Source organism: Ceratotherium simum, chromosome 22 (assembly GCF_057802395.1).
Source record: "Ceratotherium simum simum isolate JZ-2026a chromosome 22, ASM5780239v1, whole genome shotgun sequence".
Classification (NCBI taxonomy): domain Eukaryota; kingdom Metazoa; phylum Chordata; class Mammalia; order Perissodactyla; family Rhinocerotidae; genus Ceratotherium; species Ceratotherium simum.
In genome coordinates, this window is record NC_141921.1 from 43,897,676 (window position 1) to 43,918,385 (window position 20,710).

The window sequence follows — 20,710 nt, forward strand, 5'->3', positions numbered from 1 at the left end:
ATCAACAGGCTCAAATGCAGCAGGATGAGTGTTTCAACAGGGAGTAAGAATGCGTGTGTACACGTGAACACACACACACACATACACACACCCTAGAAACATGGCCAAGCCTTCAAGATTTTGCATTTACTTACAATAGAGTGAAAGAAGATCAAAAGCTTGGGGAAGAGGGGGAGGCTCCGTCTGCTATCAGGCCAGATTCCACTAAGCCCTATGGCGTGACTTGGCTGGATCCTTTCCTCCTGCTGAGAAGCCCCCACCCCACCCAAAACACACACATCACCCTCGCTGGGTCAAAAGTCAGCTCAGGGTTCACTGCCAAAGGAGATGCCTCTCGGACCCTCTAATGGGCACAAGCCTCCCACCCTGTGTCCCCGGCAGCTGCCATGGGATGGGGCGGTCTGGGGCTCCAAGAACCCACCAGAGCCGCCTGTCCATAAAGGAATTCCAGGTGGACCTCGGGGATCTCAGCAGATGAGCTTCCCAAAGCCGCCTCCTCCTCCCACTGCCGCCAGAGAGAGAGCCAACCAAGGCGGTCTCGGTCCAGGGTCTGGGAACCAGTGCTCCTATCACAAAGGCCTGCTTCGAGAAGGGCCTCCTGGGGCCACAGCTCTCCATTGGAAGGAAGAACAGAACCTCACAAACCATCTTCCCTCGAGTTTCCTGGGGCTCGTCCAGGTGGGCTCCTCTGTGCCCTCAGGTGGAGGGGCAGATCTGGAATTGGTAGATGTGCAGGGAAGGACACCCAGAACTGGACAGGGATCCCTAGAGGGTGGGGAGGAGTCACAAGCATCCCTGAAGCACACTGTTTGCGGTCTGAGACCTGGGCCAGCGAAGGGCACCCATCTTAACACAAGCCTTTAATGATCTAAGGCAGCGATTCTCTCTGGAGGGGGAGGGAAGGGGGAACCCCCATCCCTGTCTCCTGGGCACCTGTGGGTAGAGAACACCTGTTGGGTACACCCCCTGTTTTCACAATACAAGTCACAGAGAAAAGTGATGCTGGCAGAGGGAGAGGGGGGTGAGCAAGCCCTGTGGAATGCACATAGTTAAAAAGGTTGAGGGGAACTAGAGAGGATGTGGGGCAAAGGCCACTCATGTACAGGTGTGAGTGTGTGTCCGAGGCAGACAGACAGACCCCAAACTGGGACACGCTTCTCGGTGTGCAGGTGCCATATGGCAGTCCTCATCCAGGAGCAAAACACTCAACAATCACCCACCAACAGCTCTTCTGGGGGTCTCATCTATGAAACCCTACGGCCCTGCACAGGGACACGTGGACGAAGACGATCACGGCGCCACGAACTCCAGCAGCCCTGGCGAGGAGACGGCCCCTCAGATGTGCTGACTTAACATAAAATGTAACGTGATGCTGTTACGTTTTAAAAAGCAAATTGGAGAACAATATGCAGAGCGTGATCCCATTTCTGTAAGAAGAGAATTTACAAAGATTCTATCTGTGCGCGTTTATCTGTTTGTAGGCATAGAGAAAGGTCTCGAAGAATAAACACCAAACCTTTCACAATGGTTAATCCTGAAGGTTGGGGCAAGAGAAAGACACGTTCACTTTAAACACTTTTTGAATTGAAATAAAAAAAAAAAAGTGTGTATGACTTTTGTAATGAAAATGGTTTTTAAGCATACAAAAAAGAATAAAAGACCGAAATACATTGATTTAACACACTACATTCACAAGAACGCGTGGTCCTCAAAGCAATTCCTAAAGGATCGCCACGTGTCTCACTTATAAAGCCAGCACAGGACAAATGTTTAATTAACCCACCAAGACACACACACGTCAAGAATCCACAGTCGACAGAAGCGCATTTAGAATAAAGAACAAGAATTGCTGGGTACAGCTCTGGAGCCATCCCAAAGAGAGACATTATTTCTATAATATTTCTCCTAAGACTTCCAATTACACTGTTTGTAAATCACAAATTTTAATTAGCCCACTAAAAATGGGGTAGCTGTCTGTCTCCACTGGCCCAAAACAAGAAAAGAACAAGTGCTCTGTCCCCAAACCCGAAACCCAGCCACGGCGGCTGTACATGGGTTCTGCGCCCACAAAGACCAGGCGAGGAGGCGAGGAGGCAGAGACTGGAGAGGGGCAAGAATTTCAACCCTCGGCTCAGAGAGGCCAGCACGCTCAGCACCTGCCTGGAACTCAGCTGTCCCTTCAATTAAAGCCACATCTCTGCAGTTCCGCCTTCCAAAAAAGCACTTTCGGATCAATTGGCCCTGGAGCCCCATCTCTACTGAAAATTATCCTTTTGTTTTGTTGTTTAAGAAAAAGTTTGTTGAACAAGCAGTACCCTCCGTTGGAGACACATCTGAGGTGACTGGTGACACATGGATGGAACAGGGGTGGGGGGTAGAGGGTACACAGGGGAGGCCACTGGAGAGCAGCAGACCCACACTCACCTCCTTTAGCTCAGTTCCCCCTCAGACTGACCCCAGAACAGTAAAACCATTGTTTTGACCCAAGACGGGGAAAGAATGAAATTCAGGATGTAGAACAAGGTGACCTATTTATAAAGACTCCTTTCACCTGAAGATCAAATAAGCACCCTCCCTCCACCTCCCCGCCTCACACGTCGGTGGTTGCAGCCCAGAATTTTGCAAGAGAAGCATGCCCCGAGCGATCTGTTATTATATCAGAATGCAGTCTCTGCAGCCGGCTGAGTGGCTGCCTGGCTCCGCCTGCTAATTAGGGTTTCATGCTCCTGTGAGCCTGGGCTCAAGAACACGCTTCGGGGGTGGAGCACTCAGGGTGTGCTCCATGCAAGCCTGGCCAGGGAGCCTCTGGCCAAGGTGCCACCAACAGCAGGACGAGATCATGTGGTTTCAGTCCCCCACCCCATCCCACCTGCCCGTTTGAGGAGAGACACCTGGGAAAACCCAGGAGAGCTGTGTTCTTGCTCAAGCAAAGATATAAAAGTCAGTCTCTGCCCCTAGAATCAACAAAAAGTATTGGACCCTTCTGGAAAGTTCTGACGAGTGATTTTGGAGAGAAAATCCCACACGGTCCAGAGCTCTAGCCTCTGACCTCAAAAGACCAAAAATGCACCTGCCGTAAACACCTACGGAAGGACCCAGATTACTCACAGCACTTTCAGAAAGGGCTCGAATCAGTTAAGCCATGGCCCTGGGAAATCAGCATTACATTCATACAGAGACTAAAAATTAAAATAAAGAGGCACGACTGCAGCCCCATCGAGGTCGTGACGGCAAGGGCCTGTGCGTCGTTCAGAAAAGCCCTGATCTTGGAGGGACCTCAGGGACACACAAGGACACACGGCGACCTTCCTGAAAGTTACCGAGACAGCAGCAGATGCATTTCGAGTGGCATGAAGTCTAGATCACGGACCCCCTGATGTCGCTCAGCCTGGAGGTCGGGTGTTCGTCAAACTGGGCCCGCCTGCTCCATGTAGGAGCTGGGGCGCCCCCTAGAAAGGGGGCAGCAAGGCAGGGCGCAGAGCAACGCCATGGCCACCTCCACAGGAGAGCCCACGGGAGCCCAAGGGGAAGGGCTCCTTACCCCTACCTGGCTGGCGGCAGAAGCCTGCAACTCCCCGGGGGCACTGGGTGGCCCCAGCAAGCTCCTTCCAGCCCTGAGATAAGTGGGGCTCACCTTCCATGAGGCAGCGCCTGGGGGAGCCTCCACAGGGAATCAAGGGCCGGCCTCCGGCAGGATGCTCACTTGCCTGCTTCCCTCCAGAGCTGACTGGCCTGAGAGGAGCCCTGGGGCCACTCCGCCGGCCACCAGCCTCCATCAGGGTGGCCCGGGAACGGAAGTCTGACCAGGCCCAGGCTGTAGGGCCCGGAGGCCTGAGTGGGAGTGGTGACACTCTGGCCTCTTCCAGTGGGATGTGCCAACTGGGAAAAGTCATCTCAGAGTGGTGCCTTGGGTCACCCCGTGTCCCTCCAGGGAGAATGAGCAGGACGGTGACCAGGCTGAGATCTAAGGGGGAATCCACTCACAGAGATGGGAGCGGCCGGCTGCCTGGGGAGTTAGAGGGGCCGCTCCACTACTCCCCCTTCACTGGGCAGTGAAGCTCTCAAGAGGAGGGGAGGTGGCATCCGTGACCGCAATGTGGGATTGTGTAGCTAAAGCACTGGGCACACAGTAGGTGCTTAATACATGCTGCTCCCCGCCCCCTCCGCCTTCCTTTAACACCAGGGGACACCTAAAAGGATGGAATCTGGAACGCCAAGTGCGGGAGAGCACTTAGCCAGGGAACGCCACGGCAGGCGTGGGTTAAGACCTCACAGGGTGGCCCGAGGAGCCCAGCCCCGTCAAGCGGGCGTCTCAGAAGGGGGACTCCCGCAGGCAGCCCTCCGCCAGGCGGCGGAAAGAAGGTGGAGAGGCAGGAAGCCCCGCGTGAGGCCACAGCTCTGGCAAAGCTGCCTGTGGATGCACAACCTCAAAAACCCCAAATTAAATAGTGTAAACCCTTTAGGTCAAGAGCAGGGAAAGAAGTCCCATAAAATTTCTACAGGAGAAAGAGGCTGTGGGGATATTCTCCTGTAATTAGGTTCACAGGAGAGGTTCTCCAAGTGGGGTCCCCGGACCAGCAGATCAGCATCACCAGCTAGAGATGCAAATGCTTGGGCCCCACCCGCGACCCACTGGATCCCAAACTCTGGGGGTGGGCCCAGTTGGCTGCATTCTGATGAGCCCTCCAGGGCATTAGGGCGCTGCTGGTTTAAAGGAATTCTAGCTCAACATTTTGGAATCTCAAATCTGTATTAAATAAGAACTGCCAGGCTTGGATTTATAACCACAGTTTTTTTAAACTTCTCATTCTATCTGGATTTGAAATATTTCAGATGTCATACACACTCACAAGAAACCTCAATCCAGAAAATGTATGAAGTATAAAAGTGCCCCTCCCCCTCTGGAGCATATACAAGTGCAGATTTGGGAACAGTCCTCTTCTAGCAAAGGATCACACCACAATACTCTCTCCCAGTGTGCTTTAGCTCCATGTCCATTTTACGTGTTAGTAGCCGCATAATATTCCAGTATCATAATTTCTGTGCCTTTCCCTTATAGACGGACGTCTGGGCTGTTTGGCTGTAACGACAGTCATATGTGGGGAGTTAAGAATCTCTCCACAACAGGATGGCCTTAGGGCACTTTCTTTTCATTTAGTTCACGGCCACCTCTCCTCACCCTCAAAATCTTGGACCTCAGAATCCCTCGCCCCCTTGTCCATTGTTAGTAGACGAAAATCAAATGTCACAGTGACCCGCCACCAGTTTCCTGACCTTTGAACAGACCGTGGCGGGCAGAAGGCACCCAGGAGCTTCTGCACAGCTAGCTGGACTGAAGTTTGCCAACTGGACCTCGAATGGACCGCAGCCAATGAACTTGGAAGGGACTCTAAAAGGAATTGGGCAGTGTGTCTCCTAGTGCAACCTAATTGCCATCCCGTGTGGGGTTTCACGGAACTCAATAGGATGCCAAGGGAGAGGTAAAACCCCGGGCCTCACAGGCCAGCTGGTGAAAGAGAGACTTATACTTTTAAAGCCACGATAGCTTGCAGCAACTTCCTCTTCTACGTTGACGGCCTTCCTCCTCCAATCCCGTCAACACGGAAAGTCCTGAACACCTGGGCTGACAACTGCACAAGGCAGGGCCTCAGCAAATCCAAAGGTTGCGAATAAATTAATCTTGAACTTCCAGGCAAGTGGAAGGGTCTGGGTGCCGTAGACCCACGGTGCCAGCTCATCACATGGGGGATAAGACAAGCGGGCATCTATGGAGTATTACACACCATCAAAGATGCTAGCTGGAAGGGTCCCTGAACAAGAGGCCAGGAGACAGCTTTGCTATGTCAAGTGAAATGAAGGATGCAATTGGATCTGTCCTAAGAGTAAAATCTAGAAAAAATTATACAGGCATACGCAGGAAAAGAGATGAAAAGGAACCTAGAAAAATGAAAATGTCTCCGCGTTCAGAGTGAGAAGCTTAGGATTTTACCCTTCTTTCAAATTTCCTTACCATAGTTTTATTATTGTTGCAAGAACATAAATGGATGAACCCAAATGTCCATCAGCAGATGAATGGATAAACACATTGTGGAACACATACACAGTGGAATATTATTCAGCCATAAAAAGGAATAAAGGACTGACACATGCTACAACGTGGACAAACCTCAAATTCTTTATGCTGAGTGAAAGAAGCCAGATAGAAAAGGTCGCATATCATATGATCCCATTTATATGAAATAGCCAGAATAGGTAAATCCATAGAGACAGAAAGCAGATTAGTGGTTGCCAGGGGCCAAGGGAGGGGGAATGGGGGGTGACTGCTAACAGGTCAGGGCCTCTTTCGGGGGACTGAAATTGTTTTGGAACTAGACAGAGGGGGTGGTTGCACAGCATCATGGATGTACTAATGCCACTGAACTGTACTCTTTAAAAACGTTAATGTTATATTATGTGAATTTCACCTCAACAAATAAAAAACCATAAATGGATGAAAAATATCCACCTGTCCAAAATCCACACGACAGGAAGTGGGTGAGGAAGGGGGCTGTGGGCCGAGAGAAACACAGAGCATGCAGAGACCTGGCGGGGGAGCCAGGCCCGTTAGCCACGGTTACACACGGGGACAGGGCTAACGACATTCATATGTGGGGAGTTAGGAGCCTTCTAGGGCCGAGTCGCTGCAATCCAGTTCTCCGCTCCCCGCCTACCCCCCTTTTCCTTCCTCCAAAAGAAAGAGTGCAGAGCTGTGGTTTGGCAACGCTGCCTTGAGCCGGCACCTGTAGATCGAGTTTCTCTGGAGGAATCTGGAGTGCGTGCCTGCATCTCCGTGCCGGCACCCAAAATGTGGTGTGTGGAGATGACCGACACAGGCACGAGCACCACTGCTCTGAGGATGAGGACACGGAAGGTCCGACGTTATGGCGGATCACTGGTCCACACGCTCCCCACGCTGGGAACGAGGCGGGACGAGGAGAGAGAGAGGCTGAAATTCCCTGGTCCCGCTTTTTCACAGGGCAGGTCAACACCCCAAGGCCACTGCAAATTGGCAAAGGCCCTAGTCTGTGATATCAAGAAACCATCCTAGCCACTCAGATCCTGCTCGCTCCCTGTGCCGATGACGCTGGTGCCTGCCTGCCAGCTATGATGCCACACCACCAGGCTTTGGCCCAGGCCAGGAGGGCCTCAGCCTAATGCAGTTTGACTGGACCTGTTGCCACATGAAAACCTGCTCTAATGGGTTGAGTTTCTGCATTCTCATGAGGATTATTGCTCAGAAACCTGGAAAGACCCAAGCTTTCTCACGCCAGGTGCCACCGTCTCCCACAGACCCTTTCTGGTCAGACTCACTCATGTAAAACATGGAAAGTTGGCCAGAAAGGACCATGCTCAGGGCTTATGTGTATACAGCAGATGCCTAATAAATATCTGAGTTGCTTACTCACCTATCCCACAAGCACCTGTCAAGCCCCAATGGGGTAGCATGGGCTTCCCAAGACCCTTCCTTTGCTCCTCAATCCCTGAGAACTCCAACAAAGCAGATGATTCCAAACTGTGGGCCACACGTGTCTAGGAAACTAGGATAGTGTTCTGCCTACACTGCCAGCAAGCATCCTCCCCAGGCTTCTGGAAATCGGTAGGAACCAACAACATTGACAAGCTAGGCACCTGCAGAAGCGACCCAACCTGAGAGATGGTCTGCAAATGTTCAGCTGATGAAAACACCCAAGTCCAAATAAGGTGCCTGGGGCCTGGAATTCATTCCAAAAATATTTATTAGGCACCTACTGTATACACACAAGTAGAAACCATTGCCCTCATGGAGCTCACAGTCTATCATCAAATGATGATAACCATCATTTGAACAATTAATGCAGACATTTTTATCTGTTGTGTTCATGTGGCAGCCCCAATGCCCAGAGCAGGGCCAGAAACACAGTAGGTGCTCAATAAAAAAAAAAGTGTTGAATGAATGAATATCTAATACAGGGTCAGGTAAAAAGTGTCAAAGGAAAATGAAGCAGAGTAGTGAGGATGGAGCAAGCGATGAGGGAAGGTGGTAAGGGAAAGCTTCTCTGATACAGTCATACGTGGACAGAGGCCTGGATGAAGGAAGGGAGAAAAGCATGCGACTATTCAAGGGAAAGAGCATTCTGGGCAGAGGGAACAGGACATGCAAAGGCCCTGAGGTGGGAGCATGCTTGGCATGTTGGGAGAACAACAAAGAGGCCATGTGGCTGGAGCAGAGGGAGGGAGAGGCTGTGGAAGGAGACTGGGTGAAAGCCATGCAGAGGGCTGGACCAGGCCTTGTGGGCCGCAGTAAGGACTTTGGATTTTGTCTTCAGTGGGACGAGAAACCAGCAGACGGCTCTGAGCAGGCACAGGACGCAGTCTGACTTCTGTCCTAACAGAATCCCTCTAGGCCGCTGTGTTGAGAAGAGGCTGTTGGCCGCCAGAGTGGAAGCGGGGCGACCAGCGAGGGAGTCAGTGCAAGGATGCCGCCTGGAGAGGAGGTGGCAGAAGCAAGAGGATCCAGAACGTAACCCAAACTAGCTACATCCCAGTAGGGGATATCACACCTTGTCTAAGGAGAGGGCTGCTTACGAAAGGTGGTGGTGAATGAGGACAGGGACACAGAGCCAGGGAGATGGCGGCCTAATCCAGGCCCCAAGGACTCCAGCTCTTGTTAGGTCTACTCCGATGGTGACAACAGAGAAATCGGGCTACAAAACTCAAGGCGCAAGTCGTGAGGGCCACTCGCCGGTTTCCCTGGGCTCTGCCTCTGTGCCCCCATTTGCTGCTTTCAGAAGCGAACACAAATCTTTAGCACACCTGACTGTTCTACTCCTTACTGTGTGTGGACAAAGTTCTTCAAGTTTACACATCAGTCTCTTGTGAGTTTGGTAGATATCTCTACCAAACTGTATCAACACTGGATACATTGGGGAAAAAATCCAATTCCTGAATCTGCAAAATGTGGGTGGGCCATCAAGACCCCAAGGGTCCAGCCCATCCCCTTGGGATCCTCATCTGAGTAGCCCCACTGCCTCTATCCAAGACTTCTTGGAACTGAGACAGGGTTGATCAAGGGCAACTTGTTTACCAAGTGCCTGCAAAGATGGAGAAGACACATGCAGTCTGGAGCTGGGTCCCCTGGGCTTAGACTTCAGCTCCACCAGTGGGGCGAGCTTGAGCAAGTTCTCTAAACTCTCTGAGCCTCAGGTTCCTCATCCATTGAAACGGGGGTGATGACTGTTCGACCTCACTGGTTTGCTTTAAGGGTAAAACGAAAGCCAACACTGTGGATGAATTTGTAATTTAGTGGTCTGAGAAGGAAGCAAGGAGGGGAGGGAGGGTTTTTTGAGAAGGGGGTCCCTGGTACTTCCCCAGTGGTGGAACGCAGCCATGCAAATCCTGAAGGCCATTCTCTACCCCAAACTCAGCAATCTCCGCAAAGAACAGCCGCCTCCAGGCATCCGTGACTCAGCTCTGTGGCTACCTCTCGCCATCTCGAGCTCATTGATGGCAACAGAGAGGCCCCCACGGGAAGCCCTCAGGTGCAGTGAAGGCCGGCAGCGGTTTTGCCCGCCTCTGCTGATCTCTCCTTGGTGCCCCCCATGTTCCCACGCTGTGCCTGCTCCGGGCAGGGGTGGCAGCTGTGGCAGTGGGTCTGCAGCGTCCTGGGTGGGGAGGGATGGTCCGCCAGGCCTCTGCGCTCTCCAAGGCCAGGTGGCCGGGACACACACATCCAGAGAAGTTTCTGGGGAGAGCAACTTGGATCTGGGGTGAGTCTGTTCCATTTACCATGTTTTGAGAACACAAAAGGAAGAAAGGGGAAGTGGAAAAAAGGGAAATTGGCCCAATATCCATTTAATGGGCTCGTCCAGGATGGCAATCGGGGCAGAGGGCGGAAGAAGCAAGAATGGAGGCACTTGCTTGTCCAGCAAACTCGTCAGCCCGACTTCGGAAACGTAAGCAAACCCAGGATCGGCCACTGGCACTAGACCAGGTCCCCTGGGGCTAGGTACACGTGAGGGCTACAAATGCACATTTCACATGCTCGCCTCACAGGGCTGCTCTGCGACATCAGGCTGTGTCCAAAAAGCTTTTTCCTCTGCAAGCTGGACTTTCCGTAAAATAAAAACAGCAGCATGGTACCTTCACAGGCGAAACGGGGAGCAGAGGACGTGTCCCACACTCCATGTCAAGCACGGCCTTCCTCGTCACAGCTGTGGGCGGCTCAGATCACAGACCCAGGCGTGCGGACCCCTGCCCAGCCCTGGTGTGCTGCAGCCAGCCCCAAGGCTGTCTTCATGGCCGGCAGCACGTTTCCATGGCTGGATAATGACCACAGGTCCCCTCCCGCTGAACACACTGAGTATTTCTAACGCTGTCCCAAGTTTCCGTTCCCATATCAAAAGCGCCTCTTTTCTGCTGAGGCAGCAAGACCTGCCAACAAAACAAGCCGCTGGGACCCACGTTTTTGTAACACAACGCCTTCCCTTGAAACACACTAGAATGAATCACTGAGGTTTAATAGTATCGGCAGCTGGGCTGGTGGAAGGAATCCGTGTGAAAGTCGGACAGCGGAGCTCAGCCGGTCCCCACATGCCAGGCCCCAGCCCCTACCAGATAGCCCACCTCTCTTGATTGACAGTCCCCCCTCCCCAGGCCCCCAAACAGAAAACCAGACACAACTGAGATCCTGCCTGCAGAGCAGTCCAACTCCTTCCCCGAGGAACAGTCCCTTCAGGGGCGAGGGAGCCAGTCTCCCCGCGTGTCCTACATCTAGTTACGCTCAGGGCGGCCCATGGACTTCTGCACAGGCATCGCCTGGGAGCTTGTTGGAAATGCAGAATCTCAGGCCCCTCCCCAGCTGACTGCCTCCGAAAGGCACTATAACCAGATCCCAGGTGATCTGCGTGTCCAGGTGTGGGTCCTCCCCACAGCAGAGGCCTGGAGGAAACACACCAGAAAGAAAGAAAACAGAGGAGGGTCCATCCCTCTCCAGGAGGCCAGTCCTGAAACATACCTGACTCCCAACAAACCAAATCTGGAAGCCGACAAGTTTCACAGAAGTGATGGGCAGTGCCTGCCAGTGCCCCATCCTTCTGCCCGACCCACAAGAGTGGGGGCACATAAAACAGGCTGTGGATTCCCTGGCCCAGACCTTCTAAAAACCCTCAGTCACTTGGGGTCCAGGAAGACAAGGTTACAGCAACACCACTTCCAGGCTTCTCCTCCGCTCACAGTTGGTCAGGGGCTCCCGCTGCTCCCTCTCCAAGCTCCTTACAAGCCTCCTCAGCTCCCTCTGCTCCTCCAAACATCCGATTCCCCAACTAGCCAAGCCAGCCTTGCCATTCTCCAGGACCTCACGCTTTCTCGCGGCCACACCTGTTATAACACCATTCCCTTCCCTTCAAACCATCCCACCCGACCGGAATCCCGTTCATCCAAGACCTGTCCTGGCCCTCTCGGCCACGGAGCCTTCCCTGGTCGGCTTCACGCCCGAGGCTGCTTCACAGCACATCTCCTTCTTCCTGTAAAAGCTCCCCCAGAATCACCTCAGGACCCTGAGTCCTGCCAGAATCCAGAGTGACAGTCACTCATGGACCCAAGTAGCATTCTGGCTGAGGTCCGCAGCCCTGCCTGAGAACCACCCCCACGGCCCACCAGCGAGTGGCCTCACGGTCTCCCAGACACCTACCAGAGGATCCGGAGTTCTGGAATGTTTCCGGCCAGGGCCTGGGGAGAGCGCCAGGAGAGAGCCCCCGGGTCCTCAGACTGGGGGGAGCGCTGAGGAGGAGTGAAGGCAGCGCCCTGGCGCCCCGGGAGCAGGGTGCCTCCCTGCCGGCGGCCAGGCCCCGCTGGGTCCCCCAGGCCGCCTTCGCCGGGGCTGGATCAGCCCTGGCCTGAGTGATCTCCGCCGTCACCAAGGGGAAGCGGCCCTTGGTTACCACTGGCCCAGAGAACACAGAAGGCCAAACAAACACTGGACCGGCTCCTCGGCCGGCCCGCTCCTCACTGCTGGGAACAATTACAAGGTCATCGGCCAGCTCTGAAAAGCCCTCCAGAAGGGAGGCTGCGGGCCCACTGGGAGGCCACTTGTAACCCGTTCCCTTCCTCTTGCTGCCGCTGCACCCTCCCCAAGGCCCAGGAACACCCCCCCGGCCCCCGCACTGGGAGAAGCCCAGAAAAGCCAGGCTGGAAGTCACAGAGCAAGTTGGGCAAACGCAGATCACGGCCGGACACTGACCCCATTTTAGCAGCCACTAAGTCAACTTGCCAAAACGACAGGTGGGCCCAGCCTGGCAGGTGTGGAGGTGACGTCCCCGCAGACCCCAGCCCGGCCTACGGGGGCAGACTCACAGCAGCACTGTTCCCTTAGCCCCTTTCCCAGCCCCTCTTCCAGCAACAACAAGCTCTTTTTTTCCCAGGCAACTTGTCATGATATGGACAGAAACTCTCCAGCAAACGATAAAATGCCCAGCTTACCAGGCTCCAGCTGGGGCTAGCAGAGATTGGCCAGGACTGCACCTGGGCCACGGCCATCCCCCCAAGAGCTGGCCTCAGGGGGGACTTCAGGCACAGCCTGGCCACTGATCCCCAACCACCTCCTGCCCCACGGCCGGGGCCTTGGCTATGTCCCAGGTCCCCACAAGCAGAAACTGAAGGGAGGACTGAGTGGAAATGGGGCAGGGGAAGAGATGAGTGACACCCCACCCCGCTGTCTCCAAGCATCAGGGGGGCGGGGGACACACGCCAGGAGAGGTTTCCTGCCTCTCCCCCACTGTGGATTTACACCTGAGCCTTTAAGGTCTCCAGGCACCCATCCTAGCCATGCTCTCTCTTCCCTGCTCCCTCACGGGGAAGGTGGGAGCGTCCCCCACCTCCCCAGCCTTTTTTGGGGACTGACTGCTGACCTTGGAAGGGGAATGTGGCAGCAGGTCCAAAACTCCCAGAAGTCACGCTAGTCTCAGGCTAGAAAAGCCCACCCTGGCTTCACGGGCCTCCTCGGGGACAGAGAGAGACAGAGAGACAGAGAGCGAGACAGACAGAGACAGAGAGAGAAACAGAGAATGAGGCTGGAAAGGAAGCAGAAGGAATGGGAGGCAGGAAGGTAGAGGCCCCACAGCCTCGACAAATGTCAGCTCAGGGCCCCAGGTGGCAGGAGTGTCCCCATCAGGAGTGCAGGGCTGAGGCTCTGAGTAGAAGCTGCTCATAGAGTGGGACCCTTCTCTGAGCAAGGCAGGAGGGTCAGTGCTCACAACCAGAGGGGAGAAGGGTGGCAGGGAGCTGGGGTGCAGGGCAGGAGACTGGGGTGCAACTTGCCCACCCCTAGCCTTGCCCTGCTCTCCCATCCTCCCAAAGAGGGTTTCCAAATGCTCTTTGTCCCCAAACCAGGGAGGTCTTGAAGGTAAAACAAGCCAACCTCAATGACCAGGCAGGCCAGTGGCTCTAGGGCCAGAGAGTGGTCACCTGGCCAGGTGCAATCTATCCGCCTGGGTCATGCTCTTCGGAGTGAGGAGGGGACACCAGTGGTGGCCACAGCGGCAGTGGCAGCTCTATTGGGCGGGCCAGGCACTTTGAGGGGTCCCCTTTTAAAAAACAAAACAAAACAAATCAGTATCTCTGGAGGCGAAGGCCAGGCTCACTTGAGCATCAGGAGCCAACCTCCCCGTCCTCCTGCCCTGCTGGGCCGAGTCCCTGCTTGTCTCAGAGGGACCTGGGGGCCAAGTCCCACCCCCAGCCTGCCCCAGTCACAGAGAGCTGTTCTTCGGGGGATGCTGAGCGGCAGGAGTTAATCCAGGAGGTTAGAGTCTCAGACTCTGACTCTGACATGCTGAGAACTAAAATGGAGCCTTTCTAGAATAACCAGGCAGAAACTACCAGAAAGCCACCCTCCCCCTCTAATTTGAGCTGATGGAGAAGCTTCTTCCAGACTTTCAGGTGTGGACTTTGATATCAGAGGGGGAGGTGAAGGGGCCGAGAGTCACTGGACTAGGACTCCAGCCCCTGCTGGGACCCCCCCTCTTCCTCCCTTCGAGGACTTCCCCCAGGGCAAGGCGACCACTGCTGCTTTACCCAACGGGAGCCTAGCTAGGGAAGAAGCCACTTAGCAGTGTTCTCTGTTTAAAAATCCATAAACTGGCTTTCTCCTTGTAGTCCTTCTCCTCACATGGGGAAGGAAAAATTTAAACCTTCAGGAAAAAGTAGAAAGCTGCTTCACCCAGCCTCGCTCTTTTCTAACCACTAGCGATCTGTTCAGCAAATGTGATGGTGGGGTCCCCGCAAGGCAGAGCCTGGGTGGGGAGACTGAGGCAAACAAGCCACGCGATGCCCACAGCCTCACAGGAGAGATGAGGTCTTCAGAGTTCTAGTAGAAGAGGGTGCATGACCTGGGGGGCTGCTGGGACAGGCGCGGGCAGGCTGGGCAGGGTGTGGGTGGAGGAGGGGCCGGATTCACAGGGATGTGCCCTTAGAGGGGTCCTGCCCAAGGGCTGTGATTTCAATAAAGAGATGAGCCGAGGGAGGAAGTGGGCAGGAGAGGCAATGCTGGAGGGAGAGCCCTGCCATCACCATTGGCTGGGGAGGTGTATTTGGGAACCGGCATGGGGGGGTGGTGGAGAGAGAAAGAGAGAGAGGGAGGGAGCGAGGGAGGGAGGGAGGGAGAGGGAGCGGGGGAGGGAGAGAGAGAGAGAGAGAGAGAGAGAGAGAGAGAGAGGCAAGGCGCTTGAATGCCAGGATAGGGAGTCAGGACTCGGGCACGGGGACCAGCTGGGGAGGCGACAGATCAGAAAGCTTCCTCTGCAAGTTCATCCAGCCCCCGGAGTTTTCAGACGGAAGAGAAAGCACTCTAAATGGAGAGCTGATGTGCTCTTTCCACAGAGCAGTTACAGTTGCTCTGCTTAATGAAAGCTCCATGAGGGGCCGTGGTTCCCTGAGCACAGCAACTGATGTCCCTTTATTGTCTCAAGGCGAGGGGACCGTGGTGACGGAATGGCCTCCTGCACAGCCCTCCCCCAATCGCTTCCTTGTATGCTGTCGGAAAACACTTTTTCTTTCTTTCTCTCCTCTTTCTCTCTCTTTCTTTCTTTTGCTTTGCGGGAGGTAGGTTAAGAACCAGGAAGAAAGAATTAGAAAATTTCTTTTAGGTAAACAGAAAATTTGAAGTGTGGTAACAACCCAAGAAATACCACTTCAAACCAACAGCATGAGAAATCTTCGCTAATTTTGCACATGCAAAAACAAGAAGGATAATAAATACCTACTCTTCTAGACTGCTGAGAGAATCAGAGACAATAATGAACACACAAGAAGAGGCCAACACTTCCCAGCACATAGTAGGTCCTCAAATAATGCCGGAGGCTTACACGGCCCTCACTGCCCGTGGGGCACTTCTGAGCACTTACACGTATTAACGTGTTAGGTGGTGGCTGTAATTATTACTGTCACATGATGTTCACGCAGTCAGATCTTAACTCCAAAGCTCATCTTCCAACCACTGACCACGGAACCAGAGAAACACAACCTTTCTTTGAAGCACAAAGATACCTTAAAGATTATTCAATAAAAACGCTTCGTTTTATAAAATGGTGCAGCCGTGGACTGTCATGGTGACTTGTGTTTTAAAAGAATCACTTTGTATCTGTACACCACATTCACAGAACATTAAGCACAACAGCCAAAAGGCGGAAGCAGCCCAAGTGTCCATCAACCAATGAATGGATACGCAATGTGTAGTATATACATACAAGGGATACCATTCAGCCTTAAAAAGGAAGGAAATTCTGACACATGCTACAACGTGGATGGATGAACCTTGAGGACATTATGCTGAGTGAATTAAGACAGTCACAAAAAGACAAATACTGTATGATTCCAGTCATATGAGGTCCCTAGACTGGTCAAAATCAGAGACAGAAAGTGGACTGATGGTTGCCAGGGGCTGGGGAGAGGGAACGGGGAGTTGTTTAATGGGAACAGAGTTTCAGATTGGGAAGACGAAGAAGTTCTGGAAGTGGATGGGGGTGATGGTTACACAATAATGTCAATGTACTTAATGCCATTGACCTGTACTCTTAAAAACGGTTATAATGGTAAATTTTATGTTATGTATATTTTACCACAATAAAAAAAATGCTTCATTTTATATGAAAATAAGGAAGAAAAACCTGAGGCACAGAAAAATTAAGTGATGAAAGAGGGGTCCCTCTATCCTGATGCTACCAGAACGAACGCTGAACAATGCCTAAGATATGTGGCCAGCCATCCCTGGCCACGCTCCATCTGCATCTTGAAGCCAACCAACGGCCCAGGGTGTCCACACACTGGAGCCGTTTTCTCAGGAGCCATGCTGAGAGGAAAATCAGCCTACGCAGAGACAGAATGTCACCATTCACTTGGTTAATGGGCTCCTCAGCCCCTCCGCCAACCTCCCTTCCCTCCATTTGCAGGCTGCTTCGGGGGCAAGTCTATGCTGCACACTCACACGCTGTTTCACAAACCTGACAAGGAGACAGAACTGGCAGGAAACAGAAATGGACTTGAAAAAGAAGATAAATTTATGAAGGGCCAAGCCCAAAATGGCTAAGAAGCTGGGACAGGTTGCTGTCCAGGAAATGACTCATGTCTCCCCTGGTCCCTCGGGGCTGCTCCGGGAACAGACACTGAACAGGGCAGCCCGAGGTTCTCGAGGTTCTCACGAGGAAGGCGGCTTCTGGCGGATTCCCCCATGGACCGTGAACCTGCCGGCCCGTCTTGGACACCTGGGGTGGCTGGTGCCCAGCGTGGCCCACGAGGGCAGCTCTATCCACGCTTGCTGATGAAGAGCACTGAAACCAAGCTGCACGCTGCAGAGCCTGGGGTGCCAAGTCCGCCCCGTGGCCCCAATGCCTTCTCCTGCCGCAACCCACACTTCCTGTGGCCTCTGTCACCCTCCACGCACTCAGGCTGCAGAACCCAGCCAGCTGACTTCAGGCCCCAGCCACTTTAGGGAAAGTGCTCTTCCAAAGTCATGCCCTCCTGATCGATAAATTGAACGGCCTAAAAAAGCACCTTCTCCACCTCTCAACAGCATTTGAAAACCCTGACCACATCCTTGACCCTGAGGCACCAGTTTCCGTGACAGTTTACTCCCCATTCTGCAAGGCCCCCACCCTAGCTCCTTCGCCAGTTCTTCCTCCTGCCCCTTAAACACGGGCTCCTCTGCTCTCGAGGCTCCAGGGAGCATCTCCCCTCGACCTTGACACATCCACCCAACAGCATCGCTCTTACGGCAACCCCGCCCCCGCCCCCCCCCCGACTCAGATGCAGCCCCTCCCGGCCTCTACAGCTCTGCCAACTTCTGTCCTCATCCTCCTGGTTGGTCACCCAGATCCAAACCCCTCATCTCCCGGGTTCCTCCTCTTCTGGGCTTCCCACATTATCCCCAAAGACATAAATTCCCCCATAATTGCCCAAATCTGTCCTCACTCTCATTGTTCAAGTCACTCAACTCCTCTGAATTGGTCTCCCTGCCCACAGCGCATCTCTGACCCCAAACGGTCTTCCAAAAACAATCTCATTTAGAAGGTTTTTTTTCATTTTAAAGATTTGTAATTCAAAAATGTACAAAAGAGACACATATTTTCAACACCTAAAATGAACAGCTGTCAACAGTTTGTCACATTTGCTTCTGGTCCTTTTATAGCACAATAATCAAATGGCCAGAGGGTGTAAACAGGCAATTTAGAAAAAAGGTAAATGCAAACGGCAAATAAACCTGTATGAAAAGATGCCCAACCTCCCAGTAAAAGGAGAAACACAAAATTAAGTAACAATGAGCTATCATTCTGCACCCTCCAGATTTCTACAGAGTCAATACAGAGACAGCACCTGCTGCTGGGGTGGGGGGAGCGTGTGCCCACATGGCTGATGGAATCCGAGTCAGTGCAGTTTTTGGAAAACAAACTGGCAATCAACCCAGCAATTCCACTCCTGGGGCTTCAGCCCAGAACAAAAGCACCCGTACCAAGGAAACCTGTACTGAGTGTTTGTTACAGAGTCACTGCCATTTTCGGTCACTCCAAATTAAGTGTATTGCCATCGATGGATCAGGTGGACAACTCTGGTATGTTTGTACCAGGAACCATTACACAGCAATTAAAATAACAAGGTAGAACCACACAGGAGCCCGGGGGCATTTCCACACACATTCAGTGAGAAGAGTGGATGGAATACGAAAGGCGAGTCCATTTTAATAAAACAATGATGTCCCCAAAGATACATACACATATATGCCTGGGCAGGCAGGAAGGTGTGGAACTATTTGGGTGTATTAACCTTCAGTAAGAGGTGTATGTTAAAGAAAAAAAAAGAACTGGAAAATAACAGATGTTGGCAAGGATGTGGAGAAATTGGAAGCCTTGTATACTGTTGGTGGGAATGTAAAATGGTGCAGCCACTACGGAAAACAGTAGGGCAGTTTCTCAAAAAACTAAAAATAGAATTACTGTACGATCCAGCAATTTCATGTCTGGGTACATGTCCAAAAGAATTGAAAGCAGAGTCTCGAACAGATATTTGTACACCTGTGTTCACAGCAGCATTATTCACAATAGCCAAAAGGTGGAAGCAACCCAAGTGTCCATTGATGGATGAATGGATAAGCAAAATGTAGTCTATCCATACAATGAATATTATTCAAACTTAAAAAAGGAAATTCTGACACATGCTACAACATGGATGAAACTTGAGGACATTATGCTAAGTGAAATAAGCCAGTCACAAAAAGACAAATACTGTATGATTCCACTCACATGAGGTAACAAGAATAGTCAAATTCACAGAGACAGAAAGTAGAAAGGTGGCTGCCAGAGGCTGGGGGAGGGGGAAATAGAGAGTTGTTTAACAGGGACAGAGTTTTAGTTCTGTAAGATGAAAAGAGTTGGGGAAATGGATGGTGGTGATGGTTGCACAACAGTGTGAATGTACTTAACACTACTGACCTCTACACTTAAAAACGGTTAAGACGGTGTTATGGACTGAATGTTTGTGTCCCCCCAAAACTCATATGTTGAAACCCTAACCCCCAACGTGATGGTGTTTGGAGGTGGGCCTTGGGGAGGTGATTAGGTCATGAGGGTGGAGCCCTCAAGAATGGGATTAGTGCCCTTATAGGGAGAAACACCAGAGACCATCTCCCTCTCCACCTTGTGAAGATATAGCAAGACAGCTGTCTGCAAACCAGGAAGAGGCTCTCACCAGACACCAGATCTGCCAGCACCTTGATCTTGGACTCCCCAGCCTCCAGAACTGTGAGAAATGAATGTCTGCTGTTTAAGCCACCTTGTCTATCGTATTCTGTTATAGCAGCCCGAGACGACTAAGACAGATGGCAAGTTCTGTTATGTGTATTTTGCCACATAAAGACATGCTGCAGGTTAAGATCAGCCTGGGATGGGAATGGGGCGGGGGGGAAGAAAGGAGAAGTGGTGGTAGGCAAACACGAATGTGTCCACATGAAGTTACCAATGTGTGTATACTGGCTGTCAGAATATGACCATTGGCACTCAGGATTTCAGGCGGCTGGTACTGCTGCATATTCACATACCATGCATCGTTCAGAGTCTTCACAATGAATGTGCAACATAATCAGGAACAACAACAAAGCTATTTTCATCGTGGAAAAAATTACCTACAGTAAAGCACAAAGGTTGAAAGCACCAAACCCCCTGTTTTTTCCATGCAGAACTGACAACTATTAACAATGCTGATGCAGATTGTGTCTTGTCTCCTGGGAGCACCTTGTGAAGAAAGCCCCCTAGGTATGTGCACGCATTCTCCTTTAAATGTGCATGGTTCTCATCATGACCTTCTTGGTCTGACGTCTTCAGTGGCTTCCTCCTGCATATAGGATCAGCTAGAAACTTCTGAGCTGGGCACCAAAGGCCATTCCCACACCGACCTCAGCCCACTTTGCACAGAAAGGCTTTCTCGAACCTTCGCTGGCTCTAACAGCTACTCCTGTTCCCCTGGCTCACACACTTGCCTGTGGAAGTCCATCCCACCCACCCACCTAGAAGCCGTGACTACACAACCATGCAGACTCTCTGAACCCTCTGCAAGTTCCCCATCACCTTAAATGACGCCTAACTAACTAACCAACCAACCACAGGGTGCAGGCCCTTTCCTTGCCACGACCTCATGCTGGACTGAAACAAAACCTTGGTACGTGCACCCTGCCCTAACTCAGACACCCAGCAATTGTTAACAAATTTGGGTGAGAAAGGATGCCCTGCGTACCCCGAATGGTGGTATGAGCCCCTTACAGACCATCAGGCTTCTCTTTTTCTCTGCACAAACATGTGGCAACCTGCTCCTGGGTCATGGAATCAGCTGTCCGTCACCCAGGGCAATTTTCCTCCATGGACTCTGGGAATCAGCCCTGGAGAAGACTCCAAAAGTTTCATAGCATCAAAGTTTTGAGAATAAAATGTCCGTAGGGTGACACCACCCACAGAATGTCTTCCACATCCCTCCCACTGTACATGTCCACACCCAAGCCCCCGATCCTCCCAGCTGTTGGTCCAAGGCCGAGATCTTGGAGGTCTCTTGGACTCTAGCACTGAGTTCTGGTTGGTTGTCAGGCTCACCTCTCGAAACAATCTCCACCCTCACTGCCTCTGCGCTCCTCTCACCTGTCCCACCCATCGTCCCACGTCGCCTT

At 52.4% G+C, this 20,710-nt stretch overlaps 1 protein-coding gene across 2 annotated transcripts in view; it reads right to left on the bottom strand.

Moving 5' to 3' along the window:
- SPSB1 (splA/ryanodine receptor domain and SOCS box containing 1) overlaps nucleotides 1-20,710 on the bottom strand; it is a 68,811-nt gene that overhangs the window by 17,124 nt on the left and 30,977 nt on the right. The window contains exon 1 of one of the 2 annotated variants that reach the window (XM_087446863.1): nucleotides 11,708-11,942. The exons of the other annotated variant lie outside the window; for it this stretch is intronic. The gene's annotated coding sequence lies outside the window, so the exon portion shown is untranslated. Of the gene's footprint in view, nucleotides 1-11,707; nucleotides 11,943-20,710 lie in introns of those variants that run through there. 2 annotated transcript variants of the gene reach the window in all.